We start from the raw sequence: 14,479 nt of genomic DNA, 5'->3' as shown, positions 1-14,479 counted from the left end.
AACAACCAAGAGGTGGCAGAACTGAGGAACAACATTCCCAGCATGAGCTGCTGTGCCAAAGGTTCCAGTGAGGTTTCTGGGTAATGCTGATACCCACCTGTCAACAGTTTTCCTGACATGATACCTTCAAGAACATGCTGCCTGCCACCACCAGGATTTAACAGGCTTGATGCCCTGCTTGAAGCCTTTTTTACAGAAAGTCCCATTGTCTCTGGAGAGGATAAAAGTGACATGTTAGAAATAAGAAGCAAACAAACATGCTTTCCCTTTCCCAGTCTTTGCTGCTTCTCTAAACGTTTGCCTATCCTTGGGACCCTGCCCCCTTTTTTTTTTTTTTTAGCACTTTGAAATTATTTTCTAGATTGCATTTTCACAGGTCTGTAAAACCACCTGGAACATACAAACTTCTGTGATAATTTCTATCATATAGACAGACAAGTAAGAAATTACCTTTGCTACTTTACCACCAAAACAGACGCACCCCTCCCAAGACAACCACAAACAAAACAACCCTTTAACCTGCACTTGATAATAAACAGAGCTTCCTAGGGATGAATGTCAAGTGAATGAAGAATTTGGTTCAGAGCTTCTTTCTAAAAATGTTAAAGATCTGAGACAACTGAGTGCATGCAGGATTTTACAGCTGCCTGGTAATCTTCTTAACTGCAGTAATCATACAAGAAATTCTCCCTCAAAAGCACAGAGAATAGCAGAATATATCACCTCTGTCATTTAGATTTAAGTCTGTGGGGATCTCCATGGATATTTCTGTTATTTACTGGCATTTCTCTGTCACTCACATACTGCAGTTTTATGGGCACAGGCAGGAGTAGAACATTTTTCCCCACCTCTTATCACATTTTTTATTTTGGTGGTAGGATTCTAGCACTACTCTCTGAATATTAAATACAAACCCACTGAAACTGCACTTGGAGCTTACAATGAAGTCTGATATTTATTCCTTCATCATTTCTAATCTGAGACATAAAACATGTTGTTCAGGATAACTACCCATGACAGTAACAACTGTTTTGCATTCAGGAATTTCTCACCAGAATGTACTTTTGCAAGATGCACATACTTACTCTTTATAAAAATTTTGCCAACCCGTTGAGTAATGTACAACAGCTATTTTAAAAGCTCCCAGCAATGTTACAATGTTATTTAAGACAGGAAGGAAATGCAACATCTACTTTAAGCTGCAAAGGCTTCTAGGAACACACAACTGAAAACCTCACAAATTTAACTAGAACATGATTCATTCACATACAGTGACAAGACAGCATTTTTATCATAATGGATATGACTTCATTTTACAGCTCATAAGATATAGCAATCATCGTCTAGCAAAGAATTTCTTACAGCAGTTTTTCTGAGTCCATAGTGCACCCAGGTATGTTCTCTTTAAGATCATTACTACCTCCTGCAGCACCCACCTACTCCCTGGTATTCAATCACCTGCTTGTGCCATCACAGGCTTTTCCAGGCAAAAATAATTCTTACACTTGCTTTTTTTTTTTCCTCGTCTTTCCTTTTTATCTGCTTTTGCTTACATGAGAATGGAAAAAATAAAAACTAATCTAATTGGAAATGCTGTACTTGAAGATTCAATTTAGATATCAAATCTTAATGTACAATTTCATAACTAAAAGCAAAGTAGTATTTTCAGGAATTCATGAAATAACAACAACAGAAGCAATCTGAATGTTTCGTCACCTGGCACAGCAATCAATATTTACCCACAGAAAAAAAGCCTGACTAATACAAAATCTTGCATTAAAGCCTACAATTGTATATTTGAAAAATCAGAGTAAGGTAATTATGCATGAAATAAACCAGCATGGAATAAGTTCAACAGTTAGATCAAGCACTGTTGAAAAATCACTTTGCAAATATGTTAAAAATCATGATAAGAATGTCTGAAATCAAAAGCCTCACACAGCAATTTATCTTGCAAGATGTTAACGTCTTCTACATGGTCATGTAAAACAGGTTGTGCATCCAGTAGCCCTCCAGGTATATTTTCAGAGATAGGTGTAGCTCTGCTTCTGGTTTCATCACCTTCTCTTCCACAAGTTTGTTGCATGTTCCCTCTGTTTTTATTAGCCTGTGAATGAAGAAAACTGGATTAGTAGCCAAATTCTTTAATATTTAAGAAGACATCCTTAATACTATTTAAGTTAAAAATTCTTCATACTGTTGTCAGTTGTTTGTCACCATAAAATCTTGCCCCATTTGTTCTGTTCCTTGTCATTATAGCAATTATTATAGCAGCTGACAGTAGTGGATTAAATTTATTACTGAGATTTGTACCTCTAATGCAACACAGAAGCAAAGGCTATGCTAAAAATTTTGTTTTGTTAAGCAAAAGCTTCTGCTCGAGTATCTCTCACATTCAGACTGCCACAACGTCCAACAGGTAACATTAAAAAGTTACTCTTTGCAAAGACTGGATCCCTCCAAAGACAGGGAATTATTCCAATGGTAAAAAGTCTTTCAAAAGAAAAGGCAATTTGAGACTGCTAAAATTTTTGTGCTCTGCAAATTTGACTGTAATTATTTCTTTGATGATGGTTTTTATATCAACTACAAAAACTGTAGTTAGGCCTGAAAGATTTTAAGCTTTTTTATCACAAGCTGACATGAACATCTGTATGATGTTACACACCAGACACTGGCATCTTCAGTATTCTAGAACATTTCTGAATAGGTTATAGCTCACACCACCTCTTCCTTTTTCATCCTCAGCATCCCTTCTCTGCAAGCAGTTCCCAAAGTCAGCTGCTTCTAAACTTCTATTCAAACAACAGTTTTTAGGCTCAACAAACGACAATGAACAGTGCAGATCAACTTCTGATCTCACCGACAAAACAGACTTTTTTTTTTTTAAGTGATGTCTTTGTTAATTGTAACATCACTTCCACATGAGTTTAGAGAAGAATGTTATAGAAAACATTTTTCAAATGGTTAGGTTTCTCAGCATAGATTACAATTTTAGGGGAGGGCCATTTGGCAAAGCTGAGCAACACACCTAGTTATCCCAAGTTTGTTCACGTAGCATGTATTTCTACTGCAATTTTTCTTTCAGAAATGTTTCTGAAAGATCTTTTACTTGCTGTACACACTTCTAGAACATAAGCAAGCTCTGTCACGTTCATAACTCCATAAACGTATCCCACCTTCTGATGGCTCCCCGGATATGTGCCGCACATGCACCTGCTCCTGTGCAAGGGACGCACAGAGCTGACATTGAAGCTGGTTGTAAAGCCTGCGGAGCTCCTGTTTCCTTGGTTTCCTGTCTTCTGAACAACGTCTTTCTTTTTGTGCTTTTGTCATTCTAAGTGCTTCTGGTAAGTCTGCAATCAGACAGGGCAACATATTCATTTCCCTTTCAATGATGGCACTGTTTTTCTACTAAAACACTAAATGTCCACTGAAAATAAATGGAAAATTTCCTGAAACACTCAAATTAAAAACAAAAAAAAAATGCCCTTTGGAGTCCCGTTCAAACCTGCAATGTATAAAAAGCTCACAAGCACTAACAGTTTGATGAATTTCTCCTTTGCTACCTTGCACTACTGTAAGCACTCACACACAACCTATTCATTTTAGGCTTCCTATACAGTCAGCCCAGGCTTGGCTGCAAGATCTACATCTGGCCAAATGTATGTATGTGATTAGCTTTTTGTTGACTGTAGAGCAAACCTAATGTAGCTGGTTTACATACAGGTGACAATATTGTAGGCATATGCACTTGGTAAGATACACGTCACCTCCCAAAACAGAAAGACCTAAGGACCCTTCTGCCCCAGGACCTGTTTGTCATTTAAGTTTTCAGTAAGGCACTGAGAATCATAACCAACACAGATGTGAGTTCAGAGAGGCCAGGCAGTTACAGGTGGATCACATGCCTGCTTCTGAAAAAAAATCCGGAGGAGTTTTACGTGGTGTAACTACTTGGATGTTAAGTATATGCTTGTAAGATATCGTTAGCTCTCTGCAAACATCACTAAGGAACAGATCTCTCTTTTCTTCCACCATAACAAGTGAGCTGTCATTTGGGTAGCAAACTGAGAACGCAACACAGGTGAGGGGGAAAATCCCCTCTCAAGTTTTGTTTCTCACAGTGGAATTCAGTTCCACACTTCCCTCCACAGGAGCAGCTGACCCCAATCCCAGACATTATTGGACACAGCAACAACCAGCTGCAGGACAGAAGGAACCCCAGAAGATGTATTCCCAAACTTTCATATAAATTAAGAAGTTAGGAAAGAGATGTTTAGCACATCGATATAAATTTCTCTTAAAACAGAAGGAGGTTATCTAACAAAAATCATAAGAATTCAAGTGAAGAAATACAAAGCTATATAAATGAAAAGTTTGAAATGGCACAGATTCACTCCAGTAGGCAGAGAAAACTCCATTTATCATCAAAATATTTGCTTTTTATCTGGAGAAGAAAGCTTTTTTCCTTACTAAAATAAATATGAGAAGAAAAAAATAAGGGTTAACAAAATGTCATGTTTTAGCACTTCTTACTTCCTCAACAAGACAAAGTTATCCAGTAATTTCAGTTACAAATATACTGCTCACCATCTTATGCTTTTCAGATATACACATGTCCAGGAGCTTGAAGAACATATTTTTAGAGTCTCTCAGTGTTCCTATTTAAACCTCCTCCCCTGTCCCCTCCATAAAAACCAATGATAAGTAAACTAATCTACATCACCCATTAAAACGTTAGAATAATAATTCTGTAACAGTTTCAGATTTCTCAAATTGCTACAGAAATATCACTTTTTCTAGCATAATTTAAGTGAATTAATGAAGAGCATCGATAATCCACAGTTCACATCATCATATCCTTACAAAAAACAGATATGGAAAAATACTGCTCATACATTCATGATTATGAAGTACAGTGTTATGTTTTCCAGTTACAAAGACACAAAAGAAAGAAGTGAAAATCATTTTGTTGATTTCTTATTTCCAGTTTCAGAACATGCATTAAACACAACCTATGTATGAGAACTGAATGCCTGATATGAAACAGATATTTGAGCAAGAAGGTAAAATTCACAAGAGTAACTTCATACTGAAGATAATATTCTCTTTTTCTTAGTGGAGAGAGAGGCTTCTCCAGAAAGCAATTTGAGCAGGAAGCTCATCTCCTTCTGTGACTACAGGAACTAGTGCCCTTAGTTTTTTTAAGTGTCCTATTTGAGAACCACCTACCTGTGCTGCAAGAACTTTGAAATAAAACATATACGTACACGAGACATGGACGTTGGATTCCCGCAGCATTCCCTTGGTGGGCAGTACGAATCCCTGGCAGCATGCTGCAGCTGAGTAGTCTGGCACGAGCTGGTGTAACTGCTAGCTCTCCATGGTTGCTTGCAGATGTTTGTTGTTCATAACTGTAATTATCCTGTGTACAGAATTCCAAGACAAACCCAAAAAGATTAATAAAACAGACTGTACTGAAAATAACTGGTTTTAAATGACTGACACAGCAGACAATTCACAGATTTAATTTCTCAACGTCTGGCTCAAATAGCAGATAATGAGATTGTTTATAGAAAAAATGCCTAATGACATTTTCATGGAATTGGCAGGGAATGACTTGGGAGCAGGAAGCAAGCTAATTGTGCTTACTCCAGGAGAGCTCAGCTGGAGGTGCAGGGAAAACAGCAGGAATCATTGACAATAACTCTGGACAAGAAGGCAGTTGTAATTTATTCCCATGAGAGGTCCATCCCAATTCCAAATGGTGCTCAGTTTGAGTCACCCCAAAATTAGGGTATGTTGCAAATTTCTAAAGCGAGATACAAGACTTCATTAAAACATAAAATTGAATGTTATTGCTAGTATGAGAGATACCAACTCAAAATAGATATCCTTGCAATGGAAGGGGTGAGGGCAGGGCAGGGGGGGAAAGTATAAGATTTTTTTATTTTGACTTTCTAGAAATACCTACATCTGGAACACTGTTAAATAAGAGATATGTCTTACCATTCAAAAGAAGCAGATAACAGGCTGCAGTCTAGAAGCATTTCTCTGAAATTCACCAGAAAGTCAAAGGTGATTCACTAACGGCAATACCCAGAGATACTTATTAAGGACTGAAACACATCGTATGTGGGAAAAGAGTACATCCCTCAAGAAATGGGGGTCTTGTATCTGCACAACGTGCAACAACTTAAATCATCCAGTTACCCTGACAGCTGCCTAGGGGCTGCAGACTTCACACCGATGGCAGATCAAACCAAATGCCCTGGCACCTTGAATATCTGCTGGCCACCAGCCAGAGGACACACAAGTCATCAAGAAATTCTGTCTGTTCTCAGGTGGTCTGAGAGAAACGGGCATCTCTGGAAGGTAACTCACCGTGGCTATTGCTTTCTGTTGCCTACAGAGGGAGTCCAGACCAGTTTACACTGGAGGCAGAGACAGCTTCAGCAAAACGAAGCCCACAGAGAAGAAAAGTAATGCAATAGTGATAAAGCAACCATGTGAAGTCGGTCAAAAAGTTACTGTCTGGCAATAAGCACATTCAGGTCTAGCCCTCACGGTATTCTGTCTCCAGTGGTGCCTGCTTCATGCCACTTCAGATTCTGTAAACATCTAGTGTCTGCTTTAAATCATCTCTCCCAGGCTGAAAGGTGCCAGCCCGCTCGGCCGTCCTCGCTATGGAAGCTATGCTCTGCTTTTGATCACCTCTGTCACTAGCCTCAGCCCTTCCCAAGTCCTACCGTATCCTCTCCAAGGCAAGAAGAGCAGAGCATGCCATCCGTATCCCAAGCACAGGCAAACCACTGTCATTCTAGAATGTTTTCTGTCCTCTGTTTTTGTTCTTAATGTCCAAGATTTGATCAGCTACTGCTCAGCACAATTGTAAATTCCAGAATTTTGCTCCTGAGTAGTGACAGCCAGCACAGTTCCTCATATTGTGGAAAAGCTAAGACAGTTTTCCCCCAGGTTTTATTTTTGAACATTAACTGTTCAGTCATGCATAAAGTCTTCCTATAGTTCCTCATGTTCTGCCCTACATAACATTAGATTATACAGCCTCATGGGCCATCTTTTTTTTTCCAGACAATGAATATACTGACCCACACTTTACTCTGCAAAGTTTAAAAACACACTGCATGGCTGCTGATGCACTATACTGTAGTATAATCTAGTATAATCTGGCACAAAACATCTCACACAAGAGAGGAATTTCAACATGCAACAAACCAGAAAAAACCCAAATCTCTTAAGTCTCCAAATTTCACTGCAGTTCTAACTGATATTAATGCATAGAGGCAATTGTGCACTGGATCTCAGCACCTCTTACAGCTAGGAAATTAAGATTCAATTATTATCATACTTATTAGAGAACTGTTAAGTGATACAGGTATTCTGAGAAAAAAATACCTATGAATCTGTTTTCCTAACAGCCCAATAAAGCTATGGGAGTTCCACATCTTCAGCACCAGAAGGAATTTCTCCCTATATGAACCACACAGTTTATTCCAAGAGCTAATCTGGTGGCCCCCATAATTCTCACCCTCATCTATACTACAGCAGGTATAGCCGGCATTTCAAACAACTGAAAGCCATAACATTTCTAGCTTAAAAAGCTTACTGACAATCTTGGTTTGGACTAAGAATAAAAAAGGCAGTTATATTTAGGTCATCATGTCTACAGACTTGCTATCACTGGTATTAAATGTGGACCAGTAAAACAGTTGCCACTGTGATCAAAGAGGGCTTATAAATGAGAAAACTGTTTTATTATGGGAGGTGGATCACGGTCCTGTTCTCCCTCTGTCCTCTGCAGAAAGGCTCGTCACTTCTGTTACCATGGAGCGCCTAGCAGGGATTATCAGTATTTTCTACTCAAGCACAAATGTATCTACATTTGACTTGACTTCCTTGGCAGCTCACAGGACTCCTTCCTCCTCCAACCATCCTATCCCGCCCTGGGCAAAAATTTGATACGCGCCCCTACAAAAACACCCTTTCAGTTAAGAAAAACGCCTAAACTATCTTCCTTTTGTTTTACTTCTTGTTATAACTTCACACTGTCATCATCGTGACAAAAGATGAACTAGGCCATAAATAAGCATATCAAATGCTAATGACTGAATGAGCTGGAGATGTTACTGCACACTTGGTATGGAGAGTCAGTCTAGGAAGTTTTCTACACTCCCAAAGCTTCACAAGTTCACGTTTTTTCTTCAAGATGTCAGATCTGCTCCTTTATCAGAGCTACCAATCTGCACTCAGTGCAGATAAACCTCACTTTTTCAGAAGAATAAAACACTGATGTATCCATACAGACCAAAAGGTGCTGATGAATCTATTTATCCTTGACGCCAAAGCAGAAGTATACCTATAAAAATAATCACAAGCTCCCGTGAGCTCCATTGTCTGCTGAAGTGTTCTCAGTACATAGATTAAAAAAATAAATCAGAGCAACTCCCTAGTTAAGCAAACTCCCAACCAGCCTACTTGTTCAAAGCCACAAGTCTGAATAAAAAAATAAAATCTGTTTTTTTTCCTTGGAAAGCATTAGCGATGTATGTCTATAATAAATCACATGAGATGTAAAGCCAATGACTCACTTTAAATGACATCTTTAAAGCATGAGAACAGAATACTCGACTGAGATAAAAGTCCCTAGGAAATGCTGATATCAGCTGCACTTTGCTCTCTGGTAGCAGTCTCAGCAAGTAAGGAACAATAAAATGATTCTGGCAAACTACCGCAGAAACCATACCACAGAGATTATATGATTTTAGTCTGAATTTCTGTGTTATATACGCTCATTTTACAGTTACAAAAAAGCTCTTTCAGGAACAGGCCTGCAAATTCAACCTGAAGTCTCAAAACTAAATACGGCAGATTTAAGCAAAACAAACATGTCAGCAAAACACGTTCTGATGGCCAGAGAAAAGTAACCTCTTGGGACGTAGTAATCGTTTCTGTTGATAAATCACAGTGGTTAGTTCAATACATTCCAAAACAGACACTTTGCTGATGGGTAATAAAACCCTGCACAATCTTCATAATTTGATACTGTGCCAAAACAGGGAATTCCTAATGTAATTCACCCAGAGCCCTCACTGCCTACAAGCCCCATCCCCCCACCCTTTTTTTTTTTTTTTTAACACAGTACTGTTCTTAAAAGATGTTTTAGAGTATTATCTTAGAGGTAGTTAACCAGCAAACATAAAAAGCACTGAGTGCATAAGCTTTACCCATAAAGTGGGGACAAAATCAAACTTGATCCCTACCAGGTAGATCCTAAAGCCTGAAGCATCACGATTTCACAGGAGAGAGACTTACTTTCTTCAGAAGCTTACTGCCCATCCAGTTCAAACTATCCTGAATCTTTTCTCACATGATATCATAGAGGCAGTAGAAGTAACACCTACATCTACTGCTGAACTGACTAAAATACGAGAGGTCACATTAGAACACAGGAGACCATAGTTACAGGACAATTAGCAAGTCATGTACACATACTACAGGAAACTCAAGCAGGGTTGTGGGAGGGAGGATGGGAAGAGACCTTTCAATATCAATACTGGGACGTATCAATATCATCTGAAGGCCACGCTTGATATGCCTGGAGCTGTTCTGAATTGGTTTTGGTCACACCTGACTGAGTGCTCACACATGACCATGATGGCTGATCCTGAATTTATACTCGGTATGAATTTTCCCCAGACCAGTTTTGACTACAGTGTTCTTCAGCATCTCTAAGCTGTTCTTGGGAGAAATTTCTGAAAGACAAGGCTTAGTTGTTGTTACTGCGCTGATGATACGTATCTCCTGTCAGTTGTAATACTCAAGATACTCAGGATTAAACAACTACAATTTCTGAAGTTAAACCCTTTAAAAGGCACAAATAAAGTGGATCTGTGTGAGGAGACACCCTTAGACATCCCACCTATTCAGAAAAGCGTTCAGCATGTAAACATATACAAAGTGTAATGTTGGAAATGGGAAAAAAACCCCAACCACTAATGGTCAGACATCAGCCAGCGCTTTGATCAGTTGACTGACAGACAATCCCTGAAAACAGATCTTGTACTTCATCGTGTAATATATTAAGCTAAAGGATTATCTAAAGCACTTACCTTGAAAACTCTGTATGTTTGGAGATAAAAACAGATCAAGACTACATGTTGCTTCACTATTTGCTGCAAATTGGTATGCTTAGCACAACAATTACATTATCCTTTTCAGCTAGGATTCTGATCTAATTTGACACTCAAGCTTTCTCCAAACTTTGCTGCTCTGCACAGACTCATGTTACAACACCACAAGACTCAGTAGAGCTTTGCTGTTTCAAACTTTCAAACATTTTTAGGTATGGTCACACCTTCCTCCACAATGCCCTGGTGTGAGGAATTCTTTTTGTTGATGTAAGTGAAGTTTGTGGAGATTGTGTGATTAATGTATGTTTTGATGATAATGAGACTTTAAAAAGTAGATCTTAGAATTCTGAAATACATCCTTGAAGTATGAAGACACTCAAAGTCTGATAACACAGTAATCCTGTGGTGCTTTATGGCTTCTATGGTGGTGATAAGAGACACTTGAGGCTTGTGCAGGTGCCATAAACGTTCACGCCAAATAATTACTTCATAAACCCCAGGAGACTCCTTAAGCATTATGGTGTTCACATTGCCATATTTTCTGTATTTAAGACCATCAACAATACATGCTTTGGAAACCACAAACCTCTGGCAGCAAAACCAAACCATTCATGTCAAATGTATTAAAAACGCATTAAAACACAGACTACTCTGTAACTGTTGTTGGTCCAAACAATCTTAGTGCCAAGTTTGGCAGCAGTATCAATGGCCTTACCATTACTGATGCATGCAAACTAAATCTGTGGCTTCAATAAGGCAGTTAACGTCACTGTAGACACTTGAGCCGCCTAAGAACAGGTCAGTAAATCTACTTCCACATACTCATTTTTGTGGCAATAAATAATTGATCTCAAGACTAACAAGCCACTCTCAAACAACTATTTTTAAAGCACACATCAGGCTCTTCATAACTCCCTACTACTAGCTCATATGTGGGCTTCTGAGTGGTAGGTAGGTTTTGCCAAACATTCCAAAGTACAGAAAACCTGGGCATTTTCCCCAAGTCTCTGAGGAAACAAAAACAAAACCAAATTTCAAACAGTGTGCTTTTTGGATTTTTGGATTTATGGGTTTTACTGTTGCTTAACATTATCTTGATATTTCAAGGACTGGAAGATTATGAGAAATGTAATTAATATTATCTTACGGACAGTTGGACAAAGTATTTTTCACACCAAGCTGTGACTACAAAATGTAGTCAGTCAGTAAGCAAAGTTTAGCCTGTCTTTCTAGGCTAAACAAGGTTACAGCATGCAATGAGACCTCATGCCCCTGGCCAGAACTAGTAAGTAATATGCAGAAGTAGTGATTTACGCTACTACAAGAAAAAAAAAAGTATTTTTTTTCTCCTATACACAGAGACATAAGCTTCTATATTACTTTGCTCCTATACACCAGAGATATAGGCAAATGAAAGCATGCTGCCAGCAGTCCCTGAAAGTTGTTATGATTTAAGAAGGGATCAGAAATGCCAACACTGAAATGCATAACCAGATTTGCCAAGTGCTTCCCAGCCATTTACTTCCCTGTTTAGTCTGAGATACGTAGCAAAACTGAAGAGTATAAAAATGGTTATCAAAATTTTCTATCGCAGTTAAAATCTAGATGTTAACAGCTCACTGGATAAATAGATTATACTACAAATAATTATACTACAAAATCACAAATGGTATAAAAACACGCACAACCACAAGCTTCATAAATGATGAGCTTGGAATAAAGATGACTAATGGCAATCAGAAAAGCTTCCATCTTGCTTCCTTTCATTTTGTTGTTTGACTGTGGAGGTCTATTATCCACTACTAAATTTTAAAGGATATTATTTCCAAAACTAGGCTAATAGTGTGACCACCGCACAACAAGTATGGGGGAAAGAACGCCTACAAAGGATATTAATACGTAAAGGAAAAGGGAAATCAAGGGCAAGAGAAAAATCAGCTTCAGTAGCAACTTATAATAGCCTCAAATTTAAATTGAATTAAAACTTATCCACATCTACCCACAAATGATTAAGTGTTGCTGGTTTAATTAGTGAAGCTTGGTGCAGAGAAACCTGAACCAACATGTTCACCAGGCAACATGCCTGCTATTGACTGAAAATGCTTGCTCTGCTTCAGAGCTCAACACAGCGACTTCCACTGCTTTCTGCACTGACCCGGGAGAGGCTAGAGAAGTTCTCCTACAATTCACTGAAAATTTAAAGACGTGATCTTACTGCAGCACAAGGAAGAGACAAACATGCTCCCAGTGACATAGTTCACCTCACAAGTGAAATGACAGCACGGAGAGAATGAAAAAGAGTGGTTATAACTAACCACAAAGAAGGTAACATGGGAGTGAAATAACAGGTACGACTGCGTCCTTCCACAGACAACCAGGACAAGGTGCACCTGAAGAGGACAAACCCCTCCGAACAAGTGGATATCACCAGACCAGGTCACTGGGAAGGAAATTATCCTCAGCTACAAAGACAAAACCACCATTCAAGAACTGAATACCAGAAAAAGTGAGAAGAACACAAGGGAACGTCAAGGAAAGAAAAACCAGAAAGCATTATTCAGAAGGATGCTCGCAGTGGAGCAGTGCAGGAACCCTGTGGCTCGCGAGGTTGCGCTAAGTCTGGCTAACGAGGTCACGGGACGGAGCCACAAACCCAAGGATGAGCAAGCGGGTGCGCTCGGTAAGCAAAGCCTTGGAGCCACGGCACGAAGAGGCAAGGGAGGAAGCCAGAAGATAATGGAAGTCCACGGGCTGAGACCCCGAGGAGAAAAAGCCAGAGGAGAGGGGGAAGGGGGTGGCCTGTGAATGGTGATTTAAAGAATCAGTCACCAATATTTGAGTGAACGGAGGTTATCTTTATTCAGCAGCACTGGGTGCATGGGGGATTGCTCCACCAAACCTGAAGTGACGAACTATCTCATATTCATACAATAAACCAATGAATATTCAATTAACGCCTATACATTAACCCACCTACTCTTGCTTTGTATGTTAATTAGCTTATCAGTCCTTCACGCTTGCACAAATTCTTTTAAGAATTGTGGGCAGGGGTCTCCGGGACGTGGGCAGGGGTCTCTGGGAGGAAGGCCGTAGTCTTCCTCATGGTGTACTTCTCACCCTTTGCCTGGAATGGGATGGTCTTGCAAGGCTGCAGTGTTCTTATTGGTCTGAGCTAATTTATGTCCTTGTCAACTATCTGTCTCTTATTCTTGTTGCTTTTAGTTGCTCCCTCTAGATAACTTATAAACAGGTCCCTTGTTAGAGAAAGTTAGAGAAACAGCCCCCTTCTTTCATTAGTTATTTCATTATTTCTTTCAAACTATATGGTTACATGACCTAATTACTATACCTACATTCTTTGAGTAAATATATTTACACTTAACTGATTGTCCCTCTTCCATACAATTTCTTCCTATCATTAGGACCAGGTGTCTTTTTAAAGATAACAGAAATCCGAAGCCTCGGTAATTAGTACATTCTTTATGTCACCAATTCCAAGAATTTAGTGCATCCTCAAAGTCAGTAATGAGGGTCTCTGAATGTTTATCAACTCTTAAAGACAAACGAAAGCACAGGCACTTTGTTCCTTAAATAAATTGTACATAGTTCATTATTCAATGGCACGGGGAGGTCAGAGGGCAAAGGAGGAAAAGAAATAAAGCCACTGAGGACCCCAGGGAGGGTGGGCTGAACAGGAGCCAGAGCACCCTTCGGGAGAGATGCTTAGGGAGAATAATGAGGGAAGCGGAAAGCTCCCGGACGCTTCAAACACCTGCAGCACAGCCCCCCACCCAAGAAACGAGGCCCTGTGCAGAACAGCAAGGCAGATCCCAGGGAGGGGAGAGGGTGGGGGGCGCCCCCAGGCCAGGCCGCCTGTGAGGGAAGGAGCCCGCCGGCGCACGGCCGCCATTTTACCCACCCTGGCAGGGCGGGGGAGCGAGGCGGGGCGGGGCGGGGACCCCGGGAGGGGCGGGGACCCCGGGGGGGGGCGGGGACCCCGGGGGCGGGGATCCTGGGGGGCGGGGATCCTGGGGGGCGGGGATCGCCCGTAGGGCGGAGCGGAGATCAGTCCCGCCCCACCGGTACCTGCCCCGTGGCTGCTGGCCGCCATTTTACAGGAGCCCCGGGGATGAGGAGGGGGGGGGGGCGCTGCTCCGGGGGGGCCGCCCTGGAAGCCCCGTAAACATAATCCAGTGTTATGAAACTAGAGTTTTTTCATAACAACATAAACCCGGGGAAATTAATGAAAAGAGCTGCCCCCTCTCGTGACCCAACCCTGGCAGCCGTGGCCGTAACTGCGGCCTTGCGGCAGTCGCTTTGGCAGA

At 40.5% G+C, this 14,479-nt stretch overlaps 1 protein-coding gene across 8 annotated transcripts in view; it reads right to left on the bottom strand.

Annotated features, from left to right (window-relative positions):
* Positions 1-14,479, bottom strand: part of MATK (megakaryocyte-associated tyrosine kinase) — a 31,179-nt gene that overhangs the window by 14,366 nt on the left and 2,334 nt on the right. For all 8 annotated transcript variants that reach the window (XM_055708373.1, XM_055708367.1, XM_055708368.1 and 5 more), the window contains exons 3-6: positions 5,274-5,428; positions 3,180-3,356; positions 1,939-2,107; positions 98-211 (exon numbers count right to left, since the gene is read on the bottom strand). The gene's annotated coding sequence lies outside the window, so the exon portion shown is untranslated. The remainder of the gene's footprint in view (positions 1-97; positions 212-1,938; positions 2,108-3,179; positions 3,357-5,273; positions 5,429-14,479) is intronic.

The sequence above is a fragment of the Falco cherrug genome, chromosome 4, assembly GCF_023634085.1.
Source record: "Falco cherrug isolate bFalChe1 chromosome 4, bFalChe1.pri, whole genome shotgun sequence".
Lineage (NCBI taxonomy): Eukaryota > Metazoa > Chordata > Aves > Falconiformes > Falconidae > Falco > Falco cherrug.
Note: the sequence above shows the minus strand (reverse complement) of the source record. Positions and strands in the feature narration are given on the sequence as shown.